The sequence below is a fragment of the Vanacampus margaritifer genome, chromosome 5 (genome assembly GCF_051991255.1).
Source record: "Vanacampus margaritifer isolate UIUO_Vmar chromosome 5, RoL_Vmar_1.0, whole genome shotgun sequence".
Classification (NCBI taxonomy): Eukaryota; Metazoa; Chordata; class Actinopteri; order Syngnathiformes; family Syngnathidae; genus Vanacampus; species Vanacampus margaritifer.
Window position 1 is genome coordinate 5,912,209 of NC_135436.1, and position 25,696 is coordinate 5,937,904.

Genomic DNA, 25,696 nt, shown 5'->3' on the forward strand with positions numbered 1-25,696 from the left:
AATGCCCTTCAATTAGAGTGGGATGCCATGCCTCAGCAGACAATTAGTCGACTTGAGAACAGCATGAGATGTCGTTGTCAAGCTGTAATTAATGCTCAAGGGCACATGGTGAATTATTGAGATGTTGAAATTTCTGGTTGTGGGGTACCCACCATTGTTGTTATTTTTTGTTTCAATCAATTGTTTGAGATGACGAAATCACCAGTGCATCGTTCTACTTAGAGAGGGATTCCAGTGTGGTGGAACCACTCAAAATGTCCTACATTTATGTATTGATATCATTGTAGCTTGAACTTTTTACATTTTCCATAAATTTCACCTGAAAGACAAATATCCCTAACTTTTTGTGAGTAGTGTATATATAATTATTCTGTTTGAATATATGTATTTGCTTTATTCTCGTGACTGGTTACTTTGTAGATTCTCAATGAAGGCATCAAAACTATGTATGAACTGATGTGGAGTTATGTACTTAAAAATATATATATTTTATATTAGATATTCTTTCAAATAGCCATCCTTTGCTCTGGTTTCTTTTCTGCATACTCTTACCTCTGGAAACTCCTTAAAGACTATTGGAAAACCTTTTCAGGTGACTACCTTTTGAAGCTCATCGAGAGAATGCCAAGAATGTGCAAAAAAGTAATCAGAGAAAAGGGTGGCTTTTTATTTGTGTTTATTTTATTATTTTTACATAACTCCACATGTGTTTGTTAGTTGTGAGAATCTACAATGTACTGTATATGGTCATGAAAAATAATCAAATGTATTGAGTGAGAAGGTGTGTCCAAACTTTTGGCCTGTATTGTATATATATGTTTTAAAATACCTGTGTCATTATATATGTAATGTCATCCTAACAGGAATTGGTTGTTAACTGATGACATTTCGACAAGCTTATATTCTTTAAGCTGGAGCATATCCTACCTGCTTTGAGCGAGTGCTGTGGTCCAGTACTAGCCAGTAAATCACATGAAAGAAATTTGGTTGGATACCTGGGTTGGTGTAGTGTCCTGTAGAACTGGTCCGGTCCTAGGATAACAAACTTTTAATTTTTAATGATTTATTGAAATCAGCAGTAATAGTCTAAATTTCAAATGACTTTTATTTTAAAATGTAACATCAGATTTTGGTCAAAGTGCTTTTTTCGTTGAACACCTGGGGTGGTGCAGTGTCCTGTAGAACTGGTCCGGGTCCTGGCCACAAACCTTGACTTTTTTAATGATTTTTTGTGGTGTTGAGTAGCTTTTATTTTGAAGGTGGTCAACGCAGGGGCTTTTCGGTATGTTACTGTAATGCACAGTATGGGCTCTTTGCACAAATCAATAAAAGCTTACTTGTTAACATGTAAGCTCAATGTAAGCTTACATGTTAACATGTACACTCAATAAAAGCTTACATGTTAGCATGTAAGCTCAATCTAAGCTTAATTGTACACTCAATGTAAGCTTACTTGTTAATATGTACACTCAATAAAAGCTTACTTGTTAACATGTAAGCTCAATGTAAGCTTACATGTTAACATGTACACTCAATAAAAGCTTACATGTTAACATGTAAGCTAAATAAAAGCTTACTTGTTAACATGTAAGCTCAATGTAAGCTTATTTGTACACTCAATGTAAGCTTACTTGTTAACATGTACACTCAATAAAAGTTTACTTGTTAACATGTACGCTCAATAAAAGCTTACATGTTAACATGTAAGCTCAATAAAAGCTTACTTGTTAACATGTAAGCTCAATGTAAGCTTATTTGTACACTCAATGTAAGCTTACTTGTTAACATGTACACTCAACAAAAGTTTACTTGTTAACATGTACGCTCAATAAAAGCTTACATGTTAACATGTAAGCTCAATAAAAGCTTACTTGTTAACATGTAAGCTCAATGTAAGCTTATTTGTACACTCAATGTAAGCTTACTTGTTAACATGTACACTCAATAAAAGTTTATTTGTTAACATGTACGCTCAATAAAAGCTTACATGTTAACATGTAAGCTCAATAAAAGCTTACTTGTTAACATGTAAGCTCAATGTAAGCTTATTTGTACACTCAATGTAAGCTTACTTGTTAACATGTACACTCAATAAAAGCTTACATGTCAACATGTACGTTCAATAAAAGTTTACTTGTTAACATGTACGCTCAATAAAAGCTTACTTGTTAACATGTAAGCTCAATCTAAGCATACTTGTTAACATGTACACAATGTAAGCTTACTCGTACACTCAATCTAAGCTTACTTGTTAACATGTACGTTCAATAAAAGCTTACTTGTTAACATGTAACTTGCACGGTGTGCATGTTGACATGCTGCCCTCTAGTGGACATTTTAAGGAATAAAGATAAAAATTAACTTTGAACACTTACTCGTCCAGACGTGTTCTTACTCCGCCTACATTACCCAGGATGCACCAGACAAGATCTGCGTGACTTCGGACAACCAATCAGCCAATCATGATGCATTTGCTACCACCACCAGTTTGAACAGATTTAACAACAAATGACAATTCAAATCCTCAAGAAGGGCAAATTTATTTCAGAACTGTTGCACTGGATTTCTTTTTATTTAGTATAGCATATAAAGTGGTAAGTGACTGCTCTGTGTTGATTTTGAATAGATACAAGGGGCAGTAAATGACTGTGGAAGCTCAAATTCAGGCTTTACAGGGTTAAAATTTTCCTGGGTTGAGCTCTGATCATAGAGCCAATAGGAGTTACCCACTTATGGCATTGTCCAGCCTCCTGATTAGCATTTAGCGTAACTCGTGCCACTAGTGAGCAATTTGTTTTTCAATTGTTCTACTAGTGAACATTTGGGCATCATAGCTACCTAGCAAATTCAAAAGACTGTAACACTAGTTGACTAGTGAGCATGTTGGCATCCACTAGTTCTACTAGTGAACATTTTGGACCTCACTAGTTGAACTAGTTCAGTCAAAATGTCTCACTAGAGTAACTAGTGGAAATGTTGGGCATTACTAGTTAACTAGTAAAAATGTTTGAGTGTCACTAGTTCAACATGTAGACTTTAAGAGGCTTTCACTAGCTAACATGTCAGTGTTTTGTCATTCACTAGTTAACAAGTAGGTATTTCAGCTCTCACAAGTAAGCTAGTGCAGCAAATCAGATGTAACTAGTTAACATGTTAGAATAATTCACGGTCAACTAGTAAACATGTTAGAGCTTTTGTGTCTTACTAGTTAACTAGTAAGACTTTGAACATTACTTGTTTGGTCCACTGGGCAACTAGTGCATAAAAGAGCCGACTAGCTGCGACTTTGGCACTACATGCATGCTTATATGTGTCACTAGTTAGACTTGTGTCAGCACTAGTTGGATTAAAGTGGCACAAGTTGCAGAAAATGGGTGACATGTCAGTGTTTTTGTACAAGTAGTACGACAAAGCGCATAACTAGTATGGCTGAATGTCCACCTAGTTCTGACAAAGAGTGCACTAGTTAGGAAACACTACTGTCTGATATCAAGGATATGGAATAAATGCTCAAAGGGCTTGCCATAGATCACAACATGCATGACGTCACACACGTGTCGAAACATCAACTTAAAACTAGTTGAATGGTGTCTTTGCCATGGCCTGAGGGGGTCTGTATCATTTTTACTGGCACTAAGCAACTTTGAGGAGGATGGTAGTTTAAGGTTGTGGTGCTCGCGATATTATGTAAACAGTAATGACCAAAAGACTGCATGTTCTCAGTTGAACTATTTACTGGATGCCAGAAAGATTGAGTACACAGCTGTGGAGCCCTCTTCTCTTAGTACGCGGAAGAATGTCTAATCTATTCAAAATAGTCTCTACTCTTTAACTGTCTTGGCCGTCAACCCACGCGGGAGACGGCTTAGCCTATAGCCCATGTGAAAATGTGTTACCTGATGGTCTTAACTGGTTTCTGCTGTTCAAGTGCGTCAGAGTGCAGATAGATAGAAAGGCGCCAAACCAGGACAAGTCACAGCGACACAACGGCCTAGCTCAAGTCACCTGTCTAATCATTCAGAGGCCTAATCTAACAGTAGGAACCTTGCCACACAAAAAAACTACAAATGTGCTGACTGCTTTATGGCATACGCCACTTCCCTTTTTCCCCATTCATTACAAAAATGAAAGTCAATTTGAATGTCGATGCAGGATTACTGTTTTCATGGCAGAAGCAGCAAAACAACTAAAAAGTTTTGTCTGAGGAGACAAAAAAGAAAAAGGGAAGCTACCTGGATAAGAGAACAGTCAAGAATCAACATTGGCCCGGCTTTCACTCGCTGCCGTGAACTCAAAATACAACGCTCTGTGCTTGTCCTTATGAAAAATGTGGTCATCCTTCAGACATAACATTACCACTTTTGTCCATATGATACCGCCATAATCATTGTAAACTGAAAGTTCCTTAGTATTGCTTTAAGGGGAAAAAATTATATATTGCGATAAATTGTGAGGATAAATGATTTGGAAAATAGATGGATGAATGGAGGGCTTTTCTTTAAAATGATCTGTCATTGGTTGTTTTGGGGGGGAAAATTTTATGTATCAATGGTACTAGTGGTATCAGTACTTGGTATAGGGATCGGTGACTACTCAAAAGCCAAGTACTCGCCATATTGGTATCGGTCACTATATGGTGCCCAAAGAGCTTTACAATGCCTCACATTCACACACCAGTGGTCAGCTGCTGCCATGAAAAGAGCTGCCAGGTCTACTGGAAGCAAATCTGAAACCAGTGTCTATGTCTACAACATGGTCACAAGGGTTTAGGATTGAACCCACAACCTCCCAGTTGGGAAACGACCACTGTATCACTGAACCGTGCCACCAAAAAAAGTGTTGAGCATCCCTCATGCCTTTAAACTGTTATTCCCTATTTGAGTTTTCCTTATTTTTTGGGCATATATATGTAATTAACCCTTAGATACATGACCTACTAATGCCTTCACTGTTCCATGAATGGGGTAAAAAATGACCCCAAATTGAATGAATGTGAATGAATGAATTATGCTGTATACTTGAAGAAATATCTCTCATTTTGGAGATAATTATTTTTGTTATTTTGGATATAAAAAAATGTCTGGCATGTTACAGTTTTTCTTCATAGGTTTGGCCCATTTCTTGAAACTGAGATGACATTTTCATGGACAAATCCCAAAACTACCTTACAAATTGGTGTCAACTGAATGGCATTCCTCGATGCTCTCATCAAATTGCCAATGTTTTAGTACATGTCTCAATTGCCTCAGTGGATCTGCGCAAAAGTTATTGTACATTTAGCCTAAAGTTAGCACAATGTGCCTACATTTAGACCATTTTTTCCAAATGAATAGATCTTGCTTATCGAACTGGATAAGTTGTTTTTCACTCTAATGGTTGTCCTCTCCAAAACATGTCAGCAGGATTTCAGTGTGTAAGTCATAGTCAAAATCATATGTTCAATTGTCAAAATGTGAATTTCCATCGGGGCCATCTCATCAGGGCCTGGTTTACAACCCATCTAAGGATGCTCATGAAACTACTACCACCATACTCTCCTTTCCTCAATCCAATGGAGAAGTTTTTTTCTCGCTTGGAGGTGGAGAGTGTATGAACATCGGGCTCAAGACCAGTTGACCCTACTTCAAGCAATGAGATCCTGGATTTCTAAATGGCCTGACAACTCCAGGTGGACAACAGTCTGGTTTCTCTTTATCTGATATTTCAAACTCCATAATAGGCTGTACCTTTATCAGAGTCATTTGTACAGCAAGCTCTCAAAGAATCCCAGCAGCCATGATGCTCTTGATGGAGAACATGGACGATTTTTGAGTAGCGCACAAAATAATGAATCAATATGTGCCAGTACCTGCACAAGTTGAAAGAGGCTAATTATTTGTCCTCTTTTGCGTGTTCCAAAAATTTGAAGACAGATTTCTTGTAAGAAAAACACCTTGCAAGGATGATTTATTAAACAGAGAATTCTCCGGCCACGGCAACAATTTACATCACGTAAAAGGTGGAATTTAAAAAGTGCCCATGTGCCCCCTCCCTTGGGAGAGAGGGCATTTTATAGTATCGAGTTTGGAAAGTAAAACGCCCCTTTTCCTCCTACAAAGAATGAGTAGAACAGATTGGTTCTCACTCAATATGTTACATAATATTATTTTCGTCAAATTATACTGAGTTCAACACTATTTTACCTACTTCACATCTATAAAATATTTCAACATGGTTAATATATGAAATAAAGAATTAAAAATGTTAATAATGTCTAATGTCTTGTGCTGCATACAATTACGACAATGAAAGTAGAAATAACCTTTCATATATAAAAACTATTGTTTGGCCTTCTTCTTGTAAGTTCTGTATTGATAGCAGAAATTGGTTTAGAAACGACCAAGTTGTGACTAGATTTCAATGTCAATGCATTGCCTCTGACCTCTGTCCTTTAAGCATAATGGCTCATTATTTTTGTAGAAAAACAATAACACAATGATAGCAAGGAACGTTAAATACCAAGACTATTGTGGCATCCCTAATTATCAGTTTTTTTTTCCATCAATGTCATCTTGCAGATCTGATATAATTCGCAGTGGGCCAATTTTGGCTTGCTGATCATATATCAGATGTGTTGGAGAACAGAACATCCAAGACCTGCAGGACTGCGGCCCTCCAGGACCGGAGTTTGACACCTATGGTCTAAGACGTGGGCCAAAATTGGTTTAGACATTGCTGACCTATGTTTGAGAGCTGTCAATTTCACGCCCAATGGACTCTATTTGAGTAATCAGAAGCAGATGAGGTGACCGAGTGGATTAGGTGATGGATTGCTAATCCATTGTGTTCTGCATGCATCGGTTCAAACCCCTTCCTCATCGTGGATTACTGTTTTCAACACTGTTGATACTCTGACAACACTTTCAACTGTGTCCCTCAGAGGGTGTGGAAGTTGCTCAAGAAGTACAGGGTACTGGACTGTCCTTTGTTACCGGTTCTTATAAATAAATAAATAAATAACCTTTACGGCGCACAAGTTGTGACTTCATCCACCCGAGAATCATCCCACATTGTTATGTGGACATTTACATGATAATAGCAAGGACATTTAAATACCATGACTATTGTGCAGTGCTGTGGCAACTAACAGAAGAATAAAGCTGATGAGCCACATAATGAAGCTTTGGGAAAGAGTAGTGGAAGCTAGAATGAGGGGAGAGGTGAACATTTGTGAGTAGCAATATGGTTTCATGCCAAAAAAGAATACCACTGATTCAGTATTTGCTTTGAGGATGTTGATAGAGAAATACAGAGAAGGTCAGAAGAAGCTGCATTGTGTCTTTGTAGATCTGGAGAAAGGTTATGACAGGGTGCCCAGAGAGGAACTGTGGTTTTGTATGAGGAAGTTGAAGGTATTATTTGATTACTATATTAAGTGTAATCTTTGCGTGTTCAAAATAATTGCATTGAGATCTTATGAAGAAGCTTTCTTTGCAAAGATTTATTTAGGAGCTCTTAAAGACACAGGAGAAAATGCTTACATTCAAAGGTAATGTTAAGCCTCGAGTGTGTCCGAATATGAAAACACACAGTTGCTTTATACTTGAAAAAAGCATACTCCCCCTCTCAGGCTGGACAAAGGGTTAGTAATTATAATAAGCAGATATGTGATATACCGTCATGTTTACTCCAGTTCTCCTATCATCCCGGATATATGATGTAGGCAGGTAATGATCTTGGACCTTCAGTTTTTACGACTTAATGAGTAATAGCATGAGAACTTGACTCCCTTTCAGACACACATTTTATCTCCATGAGAACTTCCACATTCTTTCTTATCTTCATGAGAACTGGAAGGGAGTAAAAGTTCCAATATATTTCACAACAACATTATCATAGTTGATCTTCTTTTCACTACACAGTTTATATGGCATCTATATACTTCTAAGTAAATTCATAAACAATAAAAATATAAATTGAAAATGTTAAATGTCTTCAAAGTCTGTGGTGCAGGACATGTATGAGGACTGAAAGACAGTGGTGAGGTGTGCTGTAGGTGTGACGGAGGAGTTCAAAGTGGAAGTGGGAAAACATCAGGGATCAGCTCTGAGCCCCTTCTTGTTCGCTATGGTAATGGACAGGATGACAGATGAGGTTAGACAGGAATCTCCATGACTATGATGTTTGCAGATGACATTGTGATCTGTAGTGAGAGCAGGGAACAGGTGGAGGAGAAGCTTGAGGCGTGGAGGTTTGCCCTGGAAAAGAGGGGAATGAAGGTTAGTAGTACCAAGACAAAGTATCTGTGTGTGAATGGGAGAGTGAGGTTGGAAGAGTGAGGTTACAGGGAGAAGAGACCAAGAAGGTGGAGGAGTTTAAGTATTTAGGGTCAACAGTTCAGAGCAATGGAGAGAGTGGAAAGGTAGTGAAGAAGCGTGTGCAGGCAGGCTGAAACGGGTGGAGAAAAGTGTTAGGTGTGATGTGTGATAGAAGAGTTTCAGCTAACATGAAAGGAAAGGTTTGTAAAACTGTGGTGAGACCAGCGATGTTGTTTGGTCTGGAGACAGTGCCACTGAGGAAAAGACAGGAGGCAGAGCTGGAGGTGGCAGAGATGAAGATGCTGAGGTTCACTTTGGGAGTGACCAGGATGGATAGAATCAGGAATGAGTACATCAGAGGGACAGCACATATTAGAGGCTTTGGGGATAAAGTCAGAGACGCCAGACTGAGATGGTTTGGACATGTCCAGAGGAGAGATCGTGAGTATATTGGCAGAAGGATGCTGAGTTTCCAAAAGCTAGGCAGCTGGTGTAGTGGAAAACCACAGAGGAGGTTTCATCTCACGAGCCTGATATAATTGGCAATGGTCCAATTTAGGCCCATGGCCCGGATGTTGGTGACCTCCGTTCTACCCGTCAATTATAACCAAAATTGACTCGATTTAAGTAGCCAGATATAGTTAAGGTGACTCAGTGTTTAAGGCGATAAACTGCTAATCCATCGTATTCTACACGCATGGGTTCAAAACCTGTTCTTACTGTATTGTGGCTTAACATTTTCGACACTGCTGTTACTCTGAGAATACTTTCCCCGGTGTCCCTCATAGGATGTGGGTGGCGCTTTTTGAAGTACGGAGTACTGGATCGTCCTTTGTTATCATTTCTTCTAATAACCTTTACGGGCAGATTTTTTGTGGCGCAGAAGAAGCTCTATCATCCAGCCAGCGCTCTGTTTCAAATTGTCTTGTGGTTATGCAGCCGATCCAGTTCCTGTATTTTGAATACAGGCACCTGAATGGCTGTGTAACACAAACCCGGAAATGAAGTGCTTCAACGTAACATCGCCAAACTAAATTTCAACATAGCGGCTCATTATGTTGCAGCAAAACAAGAACATGATGATAGCAAGGAACTTTAAATACAAAGACTAATGGCAGACCTACATAGTAAATTCTGTAGAGTAAATTTGACTCTATTTAGAGTGGGACCAAATAGATTCAGTTTTAGAGTAATATTTACACTTGGAAGAGAGTAAAATTAAGAATTGGGAAAAAATAAATAAAAGCCACTCAAGGGTGCAATGTTATCTCGCAGCCATCATGCCAATTTTGGCTTAGGGCCCGGACGTTTAAACCCCAATGGGCTCTATTTGAGCAACTAGATGCAGATGAGGTGACTGAGCGGTTAAGGTGATGGACTGCTAATACATTCTGTTCTAGATGCATGGATTTGAATCCCATCCTCATCGTGGCTGAGCATTTTCGACACAGTTGCTACTCTGAGAACACTTTCACCAGTGTCCCTCAGAGGATGTGGATGGCTCTTTGGAAGTAGGGGAGAGTGGGGCAAGTAGTGCAAATTTTTACTTATTTTTACGCAATGGTATTACAGGAATGCCTCCGACTAAAATATGTTCATATAGTTTAGGAAGTTGTGTATCGCTGGGAGCAATCATGTTGGATCTTCAATAAACTATTTGAGAAATATATCTTTAGAAAAAAAAAAGTGGTGGACTTCCGGTTGGGCAGGCGAAGCAATGGGTAGGTAAGTGAGCTTGCGACGACTCGATGCAAAATTCCCCACTACGACTCGAATAGTTTTAAAATTTTGAGTACAAGTTGATTTGCGTTGGTGGGTTTCACTAAAATGCCCAAATCGAAGACAAATAAATTAATGCAGTCCAACTTATCTAAAGAGGACGGAGCAAATCGAAAGTCCCGGCCCAGCACAATGGAGGACATGGCCGCGCATTCCGCCGACAATGACGATGACAAGCAGAGGGACATTGAAAGAATTGAGAGTGTTCCGAAAGGATAGCGGTCAGAAGCTAAAAGAAATTTGAGAGGAAATGAACAAAACAAATACAAGGATCAAAGAAGCTGAAGGGCGGATTGACGCCGCGGAAACGTGGATACAAGTCACGGAGGAGACCGTAGCAGAGTTGCTAAAGCTGCAGATTCATTTGGACGAACAGCTGACGGACTTGGAGAGCCGCTTGAGGAGAAAGAATATAAGAATTCATGGGGTGAAGGAGGGAAACGAAGAGAATTCAATGTTGATGGTGGACTACGTGGAACGTTTGCTACAAGAGGGACTGGAACTTCTGAACTCGTTTGTACTGCGGGTGGAGAGAGCACACTGAGCCTTGATGCCGAAGCCGCCTTCCGGTGCCTCGCCGAGATTGATTGTGGTTAAAATGCCAAGCTACAGGATGAAGGAGGAAGTACTATGGCTGACCTGGCAGAAGCGTGGCTTTCAATGGCAGGACAAGTGGATACATTTGGATCATGACTATGCACCGGACGTGCTGAAACGACAAAGAGAATATGACGAAGCCAAGTCGGTGCTAAAGGAGAAGATATGATTCCAAACACTATTCCCAGCACGATTGTGAGTTTATTATCCAGACGGCACGGTGCTATATGGATCGGCGCAGAAGGCGACTGGAAACATGGCGAAAAGAAGATTTCCTGTGACTGTCATAAAACATTCTGAGTCTCTTTTGGAGTGCATAATGAGATTCACGTGGCGCACAAGAGGGTGGCCGGGAAACCAGGAGCGATGGCGGGGAACTACAAAGAGAGGTTTGCTGTTTTACAGACTTCAGGAACCGAAATGACTTTATGAAAATCAAGGTTTTGCTGCGAATCAGGTGAAATGATGGGGTACCTGTGAAAGAGCGGAGGGTACAGACTGCAAAAATTAATTTCAAGTAAGAAATTTGGTTTTCATAATTTGTTTATTAAAACTATACGAGCCCTGTATAACAGACCGAGGGCGAGAATTAAGATTAATGTTGGGATTTCAGGAACTTTCTTATTGGAACACAGAACAAGGCAAGGATGTCCGATTAGTCGCCTCTTATTTGTAATCTTCATCGAATCCTCCTAGCCGGTGGATTATTCAGAATAATGAAATTAAAGGAATAAATTTGAAGGGAGGGGAACAAAATATTTCTTTGTTCGGAGATGATATGTTGCTGAAGTTGTCCAGCCCAGAACAATCTTTGAAACAGTTATTTTCTATCTTGGAACAATATGGCTCTTTTTCAAGGTATAAATTAAATGTTTCTAAAACACAAATTCTAAATTTTTTCGCATAGTCTTTCAGAAAAGGTTAGAAAGCGGTACAAACTGAAATAGGAGGCTGATTCCATGATCTGGGAGTAAACATACCTATGGACTTATCAAAATTATTCTCACTCAATTATGTCCCACTGAATAACAGAATTAGAGATGATATAAGGAGATGGAAGTTTGTGCCATTTCTTAATTTTGGGTCACGGATTGAATTGATTAAGATGTGTATTTTGCCTAGGCTGTTATAAATTTTTCAGTGCCTTATACTCAAATATCCGATCAACAATTCCAAGAGTGGGATAAGATCATATCGAGATATATTTGGGAGGGGCGTATACCAAGAATCACATTTAAGAATTTGCAATTGGCAAAGGATCGGGGCAAGTTGTCATGATTGGGGTCAGCTGTTTCTGTTTTCCCTTGCAGTTGCTGGGGAAACAGCTGGAGGGCGGATCCCGCCAAACACACCTGCTGCCCATTAGCTCATCAGGCCAAGATAAAAACCTGGCAAAAAACAGCGAGGAGTGTCGGGCTATTACTCCGTGACGCTACTCACCAGACCTGACGTTATGATTCTGCTACCATTCCAGGTGCAATCTTTCCAGGTGCAATCTTTCCAGGTGCAATCTTTCCAGGTGCAATCTTTCCAGGTGCAATCTTTCCAGGTGCTGTGGACACCACGAGTGCTTTGACTAGTAGCGTTTCTCTGTGAATCTACTCCGTATCCCACACTACTCGCTGTTTTATCCGCCCTCGGGCGTGATCTTGTGTTTCATTGTTCTTGATTAAAACTAAGTTACCAGCATCCCTGCCGTGGCTCTCCTACCTTCCTGCATTTGGGTCCTCCACTCCGTGACCGTAACACAAGTCGCACTCCCATGTTTAAAGGATTATTATATTGCAGCCCAACTGAGGCCGTTAATATTCTGATGTAACCCTAGATATACTGTAGAGCCAGATGGAAAAACATTGAGGGAGCCATGATGGATGAATTTCCGATTCAGGCAGCGCTGGGGGATAAGAGACTGATGAACAAAGACACGATGCTAATACATCTGCATGTTGGAGAGAGTGCGGTTGCACTGAGGCAAATGCAGCAAACCATTTTCACATATTTTGGACTTGGCTCAGTACTGCTGCCTTTTTGGAAGAAGACCGACCAGGTTTTGCTACAATCTTTGTTTCTCTGTACTTGGGGACTTTGCCACTAGGGAACTTTTCTTTAGATGATAAAGCGACTGAACAAATTGGTGAAGAAGGCGGACTGTGTTCTGGGCTCCAGTCTCGAAACGGTAGAGGTGGTAGGCAACAGGAGAATGGTGACAAAGCTGTCATCTGACGCCTCCCACCCCTTGTGCGGGACTGTTGGACTGCCTTGGAGAGCACCATTAGTGCTATGCTTCTTCACCCACGCTGTAACAAGGAAAGGTACCGAAGGTCCTTCCTACCCGCTGCTGTTAGACTTTACAATCAGTTGTACTCTCGGTAGACCATTGATGGAGTGTGGTGTGATGTTTTAATTTCAAATTTAACAAATGTGATGATGATGCCATCTATTTCCACTGCTGTGCTTCTCAGTTTTTATTTAACTATAAGCTACATAAGTATTTTTTGCGATACATATTATTTATATATGATGTGTGATGATGTGTATTGCTGCTGTGAACTTCTCCACTGTGGAATAAATAAAGGTGTATCTTATCTTATCTTATAAATACTTATTTCAGATTCACAGTGCTGCCTGTAGGAAGGCCATTACAAGGAGGTGGTTAAGGATAGAAAGACCTACAATAGAGGAATGGATTGACATTGTTTACAAAATAAACAAAATGGAAAGAATTACTTTTGCATTAAGATTACAACCTGTGTTTTTTTTTTAAATGGGAAAAATGGACCAGGTATATTTCACAAGTACGGCTGTCTTTTGTTTTATGTGGAGTGTTGACGCATTCATCCCATCTTTGTTTCACTTTTGATGCATTCTTTTATTTATTGATGTATTTGTTTTCAATGTAAGTTGCAGTTTAATTTTCATTAGGGATGTTTTGGCCTTTCTATGTTTAAAATCCACACTAATTGTCAGAGGGAGGGGAACATAATATGCTTGTGAACCGAGTCAATATGTGGAGGAACTCAATGTACGCGTGCATTAGCATGTAAGCGCCTCAATATTAAGTGTTATTAGCGATTGTAGAGAGTTTATATCCATTGTGTTATGTACAAAAGCACAATACTGTGCTTTTTTTTAGTATCAGCTAATTTTTTTTACAATATTGTGACCTTTTTGTAATATCGCCAACCTCCCACAATATCGTGATATTTACCGGATCGTGAGCTTTAGATCGTGATAATATCGTATCGTGATGTTTGGATATCGTTACATCCCTAGTAAATTGTGCCATTGATAACTGAAGTTAAAAAAATTATCATTTTAATCTAACAAGCAATAATATATTTAAAAAAAAAAGACAAATTCAATACAAAACTTTGATTTGCAGGTTTCAGAGGCCTTTTCTTCTGTCGTTCTTTTTCTTTTCCTGTTTTCCAGCATTTTAATCTTTTCTTTCTTTGTGAGCCTTCTCCGTCACAATTCTTGTTTTCACTTTCTTTCTTTTTTTTGAACAATTCTGTTCTTTCTTTCTGTGGATTTTGGCAAGGGAAAAATAACTTCTGAAGACACATTACCCAAGTGAGCAGAACAACCAGATTTGTCACTTGGTGAGTGGTCTGGAGGGAGAGCTGGAGCCTATTTTTCCCTTATCCCTGTATTTTTTATGGCCAATCTGCAGATTTGTATCTCCTTTCCAACCTGACATGTGATCATCCCCTCAGTCGCTGCTCTTTCCAACTCCTCAAGAGGAGTTGAAACCCTGTCTGTCTTCCTTTTGTAACTGTTGTCATCATGAATTTTGGTAAAATATTTAGAATGGCACATACTTTTAGTGATGAAATGTAAGAATACAGTTTACAACAATAAAATACAATAAAGTAATATAGAGTATCAATCCATCCATACATACATCAATTTACTACCGCTTATCCAGGATCGGGTCGCGGGGGCAGCAGCTTTAGGAGGGAAACCAAGACTTCCCTCTTCCCAGCCACTTCAACCAGCTCATCCAGCGGGATCCCAAAGCGCTCCAAGGCCAGCCGAGAGACATAGTCTCTCCAGCGTGTCCTGGGTCGATTTACCCGACCGGTAAATCGAGAGCTTCGCCTTTCGACTCAGCTTTTTCTTCACCATAACGGACCGATACAGAGTCCGCATTACTGCAGACTCTGCACCGAGCTGCCTGTCGATCTCTCGCTCCATCCTGCCCTTACTCGTGAACAAGACCCCAAGATACTTGAACTCACCTACTTGGGGCAGGATCTCATCCCCGACCCGGAGGGGGCATGCCACTCTTTCCCCACTGAAGACCATGGTCTCAGATTTGGAGGTGCTGATCTTCTTCCCAACCACTTCACACTCGGCTGCGAACCGCTCCATTGAGAGTTGGAGATCACGGCTTGATGAAGCCAACAGCACCACATCATCTGCAAAAAGCAGAGATGCAATAATGAGGCCACCAAACCGGAACCCCTCAACGCTTCGGCTGCACCTAGAAATTCTGTCCATAAAAGTTATTAACATAATCGGTGACAAAGGGCAGCCTTGGCGGAGTCCAACCCTGACTGAGAATGAATCCAACTTACTGCCGGCAATACGGACCAAACTCTGACACTGTCATACAGGGACCGAACATGCCGTATCAGGGGGCTCGGTACCCCGAACTCCCGAAGCACTCTCCACAAGACTCCCCGAGGGACACGGTCGAACGCCTTCTCCAAATTCACAAAACACATGAAGACTGGTTGGGCGAACTCCCATGCACCCTCAAGGACCCTGCTGAGGGTGTAGAGCTGGTCCACTGTTACACGACCAGGGCGAAAACCACACTGCTCCTCCTGAATCAGAGATTTGACTTCCCGATGGACCCTACTCTCCAGCACCTCTCCAGAGGCATTGTCCCCGATGCCCACGCGACATTGTAGAGGCGTGTCAAGCACGAGAGCCCCACAACATCCAGAGCATTTAGGAACTCTGGGCGGATCTCATCCACCCCCGGGGCCTTGCCACCGGAGCTTTTCAACCAACTCAGTGACTTCGACCCCAGAATTAGGAGAGCCCACCTCAGAGTCCCCATACTCTGCTTCCTCAAAGGAAAGCGTGTCGGTGGAATTGAGGAAGCCTTCGAAGTATTCTCCCCACCGACTCACGACGTCCCGAGTCGAGGTCAGCAGCACCCCATCTCCACTATACACAGTGTTAATGGTGCACTGCTTTCCTCTCCTGAGATGCCGGATGGTGGACCAGAATTTCTTCAAAGCCATCCGGAAGTCGTTTTCCATATAATATAGTGTAGTGATAATTCATGTTGTCTTTTGGACGAATTAGTAATTTGATCAGCGCTTGAGGAAGTCGTAATTTCCCCAACTGCTTATAGGGGCACCACGTTCTGTTTACTTCCAGTTTGGAGAAACACAACGAATAAAATCCAAATTCTCGTTTATTTATTCATAATCTGAAGTCGCCACATTCAAAGTTTGTGGTTCTTTGTGTTACTAAAATAATTACTAATCCACTCGGACACAAGCACGACTGAGACTGAACTTGATTTTTTTTAAAACATGCATTTATTCACTACGGTCACACATACAGAATCACAATACTGTCTACCTAACAATCATACGGGGAAAAAAATAAAAATAAAAGTGAACTAATGGAAACAAGAAAGGAACAATTTAACGAGGTAGAAAGAAAAGGTTTGACTTGCCAAATCTGTGAGATGTTTGAAATGGAAGTTGCACCAGCGATATGTCAAATTGGTCATGAGACGCAACTTACTGGAGAGAGGTGGGTCGAGCGGCCGGAGGGACGTTCGGTTGAAGAAAGAAGAAAGAGGAAAGAAAAAAAACTGCTCCAACAAAAAAAACAAGGCAAAAATAAAAATTATGAAAATTGTTCAGCAGTCGGACGCGCGCGACACAGCTCGGCTCAGGTGCGTTTGGCTCCAGCCGGAGTTGTCCTCTCGGCGTGCGGGTAGATCCGCGTTTGAGCTGACCAATCACCTGAAGCCGAAATTCGCTGCGTGTCTGCGCCCCGAGGGAGATTAGCTGTTGGACCCGCTCTTGCCACGATGGGAAGTCGGAGAGCAGGTGCGGCGGAACGCACTGGACTTGCGCGTGTCCGATCAACAAACAAAAGGAATGTGTCCGTCTGACCGTGCAGACGCGTGCCGGCTTCTTTACACTGCCTACAAGCACGATCGCCAAGTCCGAGACACTTAGTCTTTTCTTAGACAAAAGAATGCCACGTGGGAAGTCATTTTTGTCTTTTCTGGCCAGACAGATGAAAAAAAAGAGAAGATAACAGGAACAGCGGCAGAAGACGTCTCAACTCCCCAGGTTTCACCTCGCACATATTTCCAAGAGTGAAATGTTTGAGGAAGGGAGAACAAAAAAAATAAATTGAGGGTGACTGACAGTATTCGTTACAATAGACTAAATAATGATAATTTAGGGGAAGTTGTGCCATTGGAACAACTTAACCCAGGTCCTTTGGCCCAAATTTTGAAAAACCGAGCTGTTTTGAGCCAGCGTCATGCTAACCGTATAGTCTAATGATGCAGCTTACTAAAGCACTAAAACATGTGTGAACTGTTTTCAAAGTTGTCTATAATTGTTCAAACAGCCATCAAAAAACCTTAACCATATAAATTTTACTTTATAGGGCAAAACATTTTTTTTTAAACTAATATGTGCTTCCCTCTCAAGCCATGTGTCTCCCTTTTTTACCGGATGAGTGAAATGGATGTCCCTTTAAAAATATGTGGTCACATGACCAACTTCTTCTATGGTTTTCTAAATAACAGGGGTGGAACTACTTTCCCCTTGGCACAAATTACCCACCTCTCCTCTAAGGAGTACTGGACTGTCCTTTGTAACAAGAGATAGATAATCCTTTATTATCACTATCAGGCATTATTAATCAATCTGGTGGGCAAGATATAATTGGCAGCTGGCCAAAATGGCCCACGGACTGGACATTGCTGACCCCCGTTCTAGATCCAACGTCACTTTTAAGCCCAATGTAATCTGTTTGACCAGACAAAAGGAGATGGTAATTTATGCAGCTATTTTTCTTATCTTTACTAAATTAACAAGTTTTTAGAACTGTGTGGTGGAATTGTTATGGCTCAGTAGATGTGTAACTCAACCACCAAAATGTTTTTTTTTTTTACATCCTAAGCTTGACAAAAATTCATTAATCGTTGGTAGGCGTGGAATGTAACACCCGTGAAAATTAAGGAAACACTGTAACTGCATTTTTCTCTTTTTCTTTTTCATTTTCGCTTTCTCCCCCTATTTCCTCTTTTTCTCCATTTTCCTCCACCCCAGGCAGTCCCCTTTGCACCATCTAGCACACACAGAACATATGAATTGACTGTCAATATAGCGCATTGATTGATTCATATCAGTGCGTGCTGTCGAGTCGCGTCATGCGTCTGACAAATTAGGCCTTGGGAGAACCCAGCCCATTTTGGAAACATCATGTATTATTTGGTATATTTCAGTGGTAGGGAACCCTGGTCCTCGAGAACCGCTGTCCTGCCTTTTTTCCATGTCTCCCTCCATCAACACACCTGATTGATGAACAAGATCGTTATCCGACTTCTACAGAGCTTGCTGATTAGCTGATCAGTTGAGTCAGCTGTGTTTGAGGAGAGAGACATGGAAAACAGGTAGGACAATGGCTCTCAAGGACCAGGGTTCCCTATCCCTGGTATATTTGAACATGATAAGACTGTCTACGCACAATTTTATTTGATAAACCTTTTTATTATACTAGCAAAATTGTATATGTCCAAATTCATGCACATTCTTCATTGAGGTTTTTTGTATTCATAAAAAGTAATTTTTCATCATTACCTACACTAAAACATACAATTACCGTAAACTTTATAATTCATTTCTATAATTTTATACTGCTTTTGCTTTGTTTGTCAGCTTCTATATCCATTGTTGTATACAATGTTTATATTTAATTCCCTCACATTATCTTGTATACTGTTTATTGTTCAAATAAAGTTTTTAAAAAAAGAAAAAGAAAAATGGGAGGACCCAGCCTTGTGAATTTGGATACTGTTAGATATTATTAACATTTAAATTCTTTATTTCATATATTAACCATTGTTATACATTATTAACATTTTAATTCTTTATATTGACTATGTCGAAATGTTTTGTAGATGTGAGGTAGTGTTGAACTCAGTATAATTTGACCTTAAGCTGGAACATATTGTTTGGTCTAAAAAATTCCTTCTCAGTGTTCTGTGCGAAAGCACATTTAGTCCTTGATAACAGAATCTGCTTCGAACACACACCCCTGACTCTGTTTGCGCCATCGCTCACGGAAAAGTACCCAGAGAGTATCTTTTGTCTACAAATGAAAGAGAGGCGGTCTGTTTAACTATAAGAAGCCATTTTCCACGCGGAAGAGACACATTCGGCACTCTGAAATTCCACCTGTTACGTGATGTTTGGAGTCTGTCACGATGCCCAGAGATCTCTGTTTTTTAAATAAATCATCTTGCAAAGGTGTTTTTTCTTACATTAAATCTGTCTTGATATTTTTGGAACACGCAAAGAGGACAAATAAATGTATTCCTCTTCAATACATGCATGGAGTGAAGCCCAAGTAAGAACCTTACAAGTTCAAGATTGTTTTTACCTCAAAAGATTACCTTTTAATTTAAAAATCACTGCTCTAGATTTTATTCCTGTCTCTAAGGACGAAATGAATGCCTGTAGTTGATCGAGTTTATCAGTATGTTGGCCACATTCAGATATGGCCAATTGGCCATACGAACACGGCTGTTAGCAATTTTGCCATTACCGCAACCTCAATTATCGCGAGACTATAACGCACGAAACACTAATGACTAATAAGACTTAAGCATCGCGAGATTTGAGCAGCTGCTCAATGTGCGTTTGTGTGTTTTTTTTTTTAAACCTGGCTGGAACTCCTCTGACAGCACGTGGGAGAGAGAGAGTCTTGACTTTGTACTGGGACACTTTTTAAAAATCAACGTTTACATCGCGTTGCTCTCATCGTGGCGACATCAAGGGCCTTAAAATACTGTAAGTGAAATCGTTAAGTTGTATTCTAACATTTGTGCCACAGAGCAGGTTGTCTGTAGTTAACTGCATGTTCATTTCGCGTGGCTGGGTCATCTACTCACTGCGATGCAGGAGTTTTTGTTGTTTTTAAATGCAACCTTCGTGTTGCTATTATGCATTCCTACATAAAACTTACTTACTTACTTAAAACCCACTGGCGTTAGTAAGTCCGTGTCATTGAGCTACTAGCATAATCTTCCAACCTTTCAAAAACTTGCGTAGCTAAGTTAGCCACTCTCACTCTTGTTATATACATAACTTGGCCAAATTCTCCCTCTGATGTTGTTTGACACAATCATAACATGAGATTATGTCCAGGGCAGAGCCAAGTATCCATACATTGCCAAAACCACTTCTACAAACTGCTTTCATTTTCGGCAGGCCGGTTAGCAAGCTAATGTCAAGGTCTGGGGCCCGATCGGTAAAAGCGCACTGGTTAAAAAGTCCTCTAGTTTACATAGGTCAGCATTTTAGTGCATTTCATAATGTTATGTTTTAGTGAATACGTTCCTTTTGGGGCCAGGACGACACAAAACTGTTCTGACTTCTGAGATGTTATGATATAACCCACGGTCAGATTCTTTGGGCCCAAAAAAGCACGTTTGCCGTTGTACATGCTGCAACGACATTGATGCAACGTTACCGTTAATTCGACTTCATTTATTTTATTGTTTTTATTTTCTAATGAATTACGGCGGTCGCCTGTGAACTTAATGTGTCAAAAACTGCGGCCTCGCAACGAGACATGCTTTACTGCCAGCAGTGTTGGTTAGCATTAGGTCACAGCTATAAGGGTCGGATTTTGTTAAACCACGCTCAACACACAGTACCGTAATTTACTGATTTGTACATAATTGCGCCAACAAAAATGTCATGCAACGTTGTGAACAGTACGCGTCCGCCGACTATTTTGATATTCGGGCATATAGTGGTTTTAACTTTGTAATCTGTGTTGCCACCCAACGGTTTCATTTGTTTCTTTTTAATCAATATTTTTTTTATCAGCCGTAGAAGGTTGACCTAGTCTGAATTATTGGGGCATATATTTTGTTTATATGTTGATATGTAAGAAGCCCGTCAAGCTTGAATGAGGAGGAGAGAGAAATGGTTGGAGCTTTAATTCAAGGTATGCCCTTTCTTATATCCTTTCAAGGGGAAAGACGTCCCAGTAGTTGTTTCCGTTTCACGCTGGGGTCGTCGATGCTAACTGGTCGGCTAGCAAAGTCATTTAACCACTTGCTAAAAGCACTTATTAACAAACAAAACGGTGAGGAACCAAACGGGACAATTTGTCAAATAAAACGTGTCACTGATTTTGAGTTTAACGGTGACGTTCTCGAGGTTGGTGTGACTTTCTTTTGTGTACTGAGCACCAACAGTATCATTCTAGTCGTAGCAGCACAAGGGATTCGTTCGGGTTGAAAATTTTGCTCCTAGTTTTGAATGTTAAAAGTAGTTTTTGTGTTACAAGATATTCAGAATTTAACAGCCCTCTAATCGGCATCTCTTGAATACGAAAACAAACAAAAATGCCCCCCCCCCCCACCACCGGTGTAATAAGTTTTTACCCGTGGAAATTCTTGTTGGATTGTCAGGTTGTCCTAAATTGGCAATTGGTCAGCACAAGATTAAGATCGAAGCTTGATTGCCAGATCTGCTAAATTATGTATGTAGATATAGAGAATATGATATTTTTGGGTGACACAAAACAATGTTTATGAACAGCCTCAAGTATGACTGCAAATACAAAAACTGTCAATTGATTTGGCTGGTTTTAATATTTGTCTTTAGTTGCACGGGCACTATCAAGCTGTATAGTAGGGCTGAGCAATAAATCTTAATTATTTTTAGTTGATTAATTCGTCATAAATTAGAAAATTATCTAAATCATGAAATTAAGGTGGTCTTCTTCTAAATTATTAAAAGCTTATTTAGTTTATCCAAATGTTATTTTTAGTTGTAATTTGGCACAAAAGCTGGATGGGTGGTTTACAAGACGCATTTACAATAGTTTTACTAAGTATTTAATTGTAGGGCTGGGCAATAAATCGAAACAATTTGATTAATTGGCATTTCTTTTTTTAATCGAATCATTGGAAATTTGCTAAATTGTGAAATCGAATTCTATCTTTTGGATTATTAAAAGCTGTTGTTCTGTTACAGCCAAATGTTATTGTAACTTGTAAATTTGTACAAGTGTCAGAATGCTGGATGGGTGGTTTACAAGACATGCTTACAATAGCTACCAACTACTTAATTGTGATATTTAAGCGCAAACTATGAATATGTTTTAGTTAAAACTGATGTTAATCAGTATACATTATTGTAGTCTGAATATTTTGCACAGGAATGATTAAAAAAAAAAAAGTGATACCTTTAAATAAGTGATACCTTTAAATAAGTGTTTGTTGGGTTTATTAATTAGCCGTAATTGCCCTGAATGATTTTATTTTTTAACCTTATCGCCCAGCCCTACTTAATTGTAACATTACGTTAACTGATTTAAAATCACTTAGCATTATGTCTAAGCATTTAGCATAGTTTTTTTTTTAATGAATCAAACTTTCTATAAATAAATGTTATTTGGGTTTATTACTTTAGTTAGAATTGTAATTGTCCAGAATGACTGAGAAAAAAAAAACAGAAATTTTTTTTGTGTCCATATTGCCCATCCCTACTCCAGTTGACTTTTGAGGTCTAAAAAAAGTAGGGTGAACAGAGAGTTGAAGTGTAAAGGGGCCATTGCTTGACACTTATACAGCAGCCAGCCAACTTTGCCTGTAACCTTGTCCAAGGTTAGGTAGTGTGGGCCACCATTTCCAAGGCATATACTTAACAATATATAGTTGGATATCATAGGTTTTCCTTTTATTGCACTGCTGGTGCCTGATTTTATTTTGAATTTGTTAACAAATCATCCGCAACAAATATAGCTGCCACCATTTTAAATTTGCTATATATTATTAGATTAGGTATTGAATGTGTGAGTGAGGTGGGGGTGGAGCAAGTGAAGTTTTATGAATATGAATATACTGGGTCTCTGATAAACACAACTAAAATGAACACTTGTATTGGTTTTAAATTTTGTTTTATTTAACCTTTTATCGAGAAAAAAAAAATCTGCTTCACTCGTATGTATAATTTAAAAGTAGCACATTTAACTACACAAACAAAATGTGATATCCACCTGAAATGGAAAAAAAAATCCTTACAGATTAAAAGTATATATATTTTTTTGGGCACTATAATTTAGAGCTGCATATTGTAACAAACTATGTTTTGTGTTTTATTATTTGTTGCCCTTGAGGGCTTGCAGCAAATATGCCATGTTCTGTTACTTTGAGTCCTGCTAATGTCCGAGCTCATAAACGCAACACTGTGTGTGGTTGCGAATCGCGAGAGACTGAGAAGAGACAGTCTGCGATGGAGCGCGTTTGATATCAACGCAGGCATACAAAAAAATTATTTTGGTTAATAAAGGTGAGTTCACTGACTATTGCCTCCGTAGTCTACAATATGTTAGCGAACCAAACAGAACATTGCGTTACAGCAAACACACACGGTGCTATTGCTATCTTCCAGACATGACTATGTCAGAGATGGCATTAGCAGCAACAGGCCCCCCCCCCCCTTTTAAATACTGATTTATCACTGCCGTGGTGCCATGAAAGTTTGATACCACTTTTTTTTTAGACCGATACCGATATTCAAATCTTCAGTACTCACTGATACCAAGTGCTGATACCCTTAGTACTTATGATACATAACATTGGCAGATATTTTTCAAAAAATGACATGTATATCCCAACTACACAAATTTCCGTAATATTGAGTGAAATTAATGGCAATTATATTTTTCAATTTGCTCATAAAATCTTTTTGCATAAAGCATACAATAAAATGACCTTCAAAAAAAAAATCCAGAAATAAGATAAAACAAAAAATCCAGTGGCCAGAAAAAGTCCCAATCAAAATATGAGGTTGTCTAACTTTTTAAGGAATACAGTGTAGTGCAAATAATTCAATTTGATACAATAGAGCTTCAAGTAATTTAGTAATATTTACCATGTTAAAAATTCCTCAAGCTGTTTAGGGTGTGATGTTTAATTATGTCTTGTTTTGAAAGCCATACTTTTAATTTGGAAGGCTGCTCTGTATAAGAATTAGTATACATAAAACCCAAAGGGAAACAAAAAAGCCACATTACAAATGTAGTGTGTGTATAATTAGCATCTGCGAGTGCCATAGATGGCACCGTTCTATTGTTAGCACCGCAGCTCAACGATGTTAACCCATGAACAGTATTTTATTTTGAAATGGCCTGGTGAGAACCATCAAAAAGCCCAAAATGGTCACAATTTAACGAGGCAATTAAACACCACTAATTTACGTGAGCTACAAACCTATATGAACCACATATATAGGTGATATTACTCACAACAAGTGTAACGCACAGTGAAATGGCGCTGCTTGAAGCAATTAAGTGAACAAGTGTTACCTCATAAGGAGACACACAGGAAACGAACGAGACAAAACTTACGTTCCCACCAGTCTTTCTGACAGTTCCTGACCGAAAAATGGCCACAAGAGCATGGGCCGATACCAGTATCTACAGACGCTCCCAAACTTACGAACGAGTTACGTTCCGAGCGATCGTTTGTAAGGTGAATTTGTTCGTAAGTTGCTTCAGTGCTATATTTTGTATTATAATTTATGTTTAAAGAGAATACGTACAGTACTGTACTACGTATGTTAGAGAGAGAGAGCGAGAGACACACACAGTATGTACATGTACGTAATAAGATAAATAAAATGAAGTTTAACTTACTTTTGGAAGATGTACTCGATGCTTAAGGATTTGATGGAGGAGGATTTTATATCATGAGAGGTTCTTCGTCGTCGCTGGAATGGGCTTCAAAAGTTACTTCCTCCTCCGTAACTTCAATGTAGGAAGAAGTTGAGGGTCGCGGAGAAGAAGATGAGGGTTGATGAGTATCTTCCTTGGAGGATTTACTAGAAACTGGCCGAAAGAAGTGATCTAACGACGATGGCACAGTTTTCTTCTTTTTTCATCATAAATGATGCGGTAGCACTGTATGGCATCATTCAATTGATTTGCAACCTTTGTGCAACGTTCAATATTTGGGTCTTGCTGCTCGAAGAGTGCGATGGCTTTATCTATGAGCGACAGGCGTTTCTTCTTCTTCCCCCTCCTCGACACGTTGCTGAGCCTCCAATGCTGGGTGAGCTCTCACAGCGCCAAGCGTCGGTATTAGCGGCGGAAAGAAGCACTACAGTACTCGGAAAAAGGTGCGCAATAAAAAATCTAACTTACAGCATCTCTTTCCGAACATTTTTTGACATGCGCGCATGCGCGCAGACATGTTCGTATGTACCGTTGTTCGTAACACGAATGTTCGTAAGTAGGGGAGCGTCTGTATATCCATCGCGAGTACCGATACCATGAAATGTGGCCTGGTATCGGTACTCGCCCATCCCTAGTATTAAGTATTTTTGGTGAAATGTAACCGACATTTCAGACTCTGTTGGTATCACGTGTTAGCCAAGACAATCCATTACCCATAATGCTTTTGTGTGCATCAAAGATTACCACTATTGTGTATATCCGTCACAGACATGACCTTCAGTAAGTGGGAGAAGCGTTGGCCAAGGCAGTTTTCTATAGAAAAACACTCGTCTATTGATTTTGATTTTCATCATGACTAATTGACTAACCTTGGAAGTTTTATTCCTCCCACTCCTTTCAGGCTATGTTTAATGAAGCACTGACTGGAAATAATCTGTTTTGGTTGTCTTGTTTATGTTAACCGCTGCCTGAAATAAATTAAATGAGAATGAAAAATGGGGTTTAGTTATAAATTAATGCTCTCATCACAAATGTTTTTTTCCCCCCTT

General features: G+C 39.7%; 1 protein-coding gene across 1 annotated transcript in view; it reads left to right on the forward strand.

Annotated features, from left to right (window-relative positions):
- The first annotated feature begins 19,554 nt into the window (after window positions 1-19,554).
- akap1b (A kinase (PRKA) anchor protein 1b) overlaps window positions 19,555-25,696 on the forward strand; it is a 72,466-nt gene continuing 66,324 nt past the window's right edge. Inside the window, exon 1 of the mRNA XM_077566284.1 lies at window positions 19,555-19,741. The gene's annotated coding sequence lies outside the window, so the exon portion shown is untranslated. The remainder of the gene's footprint in view (window positions 19,742-25,696) is intronic.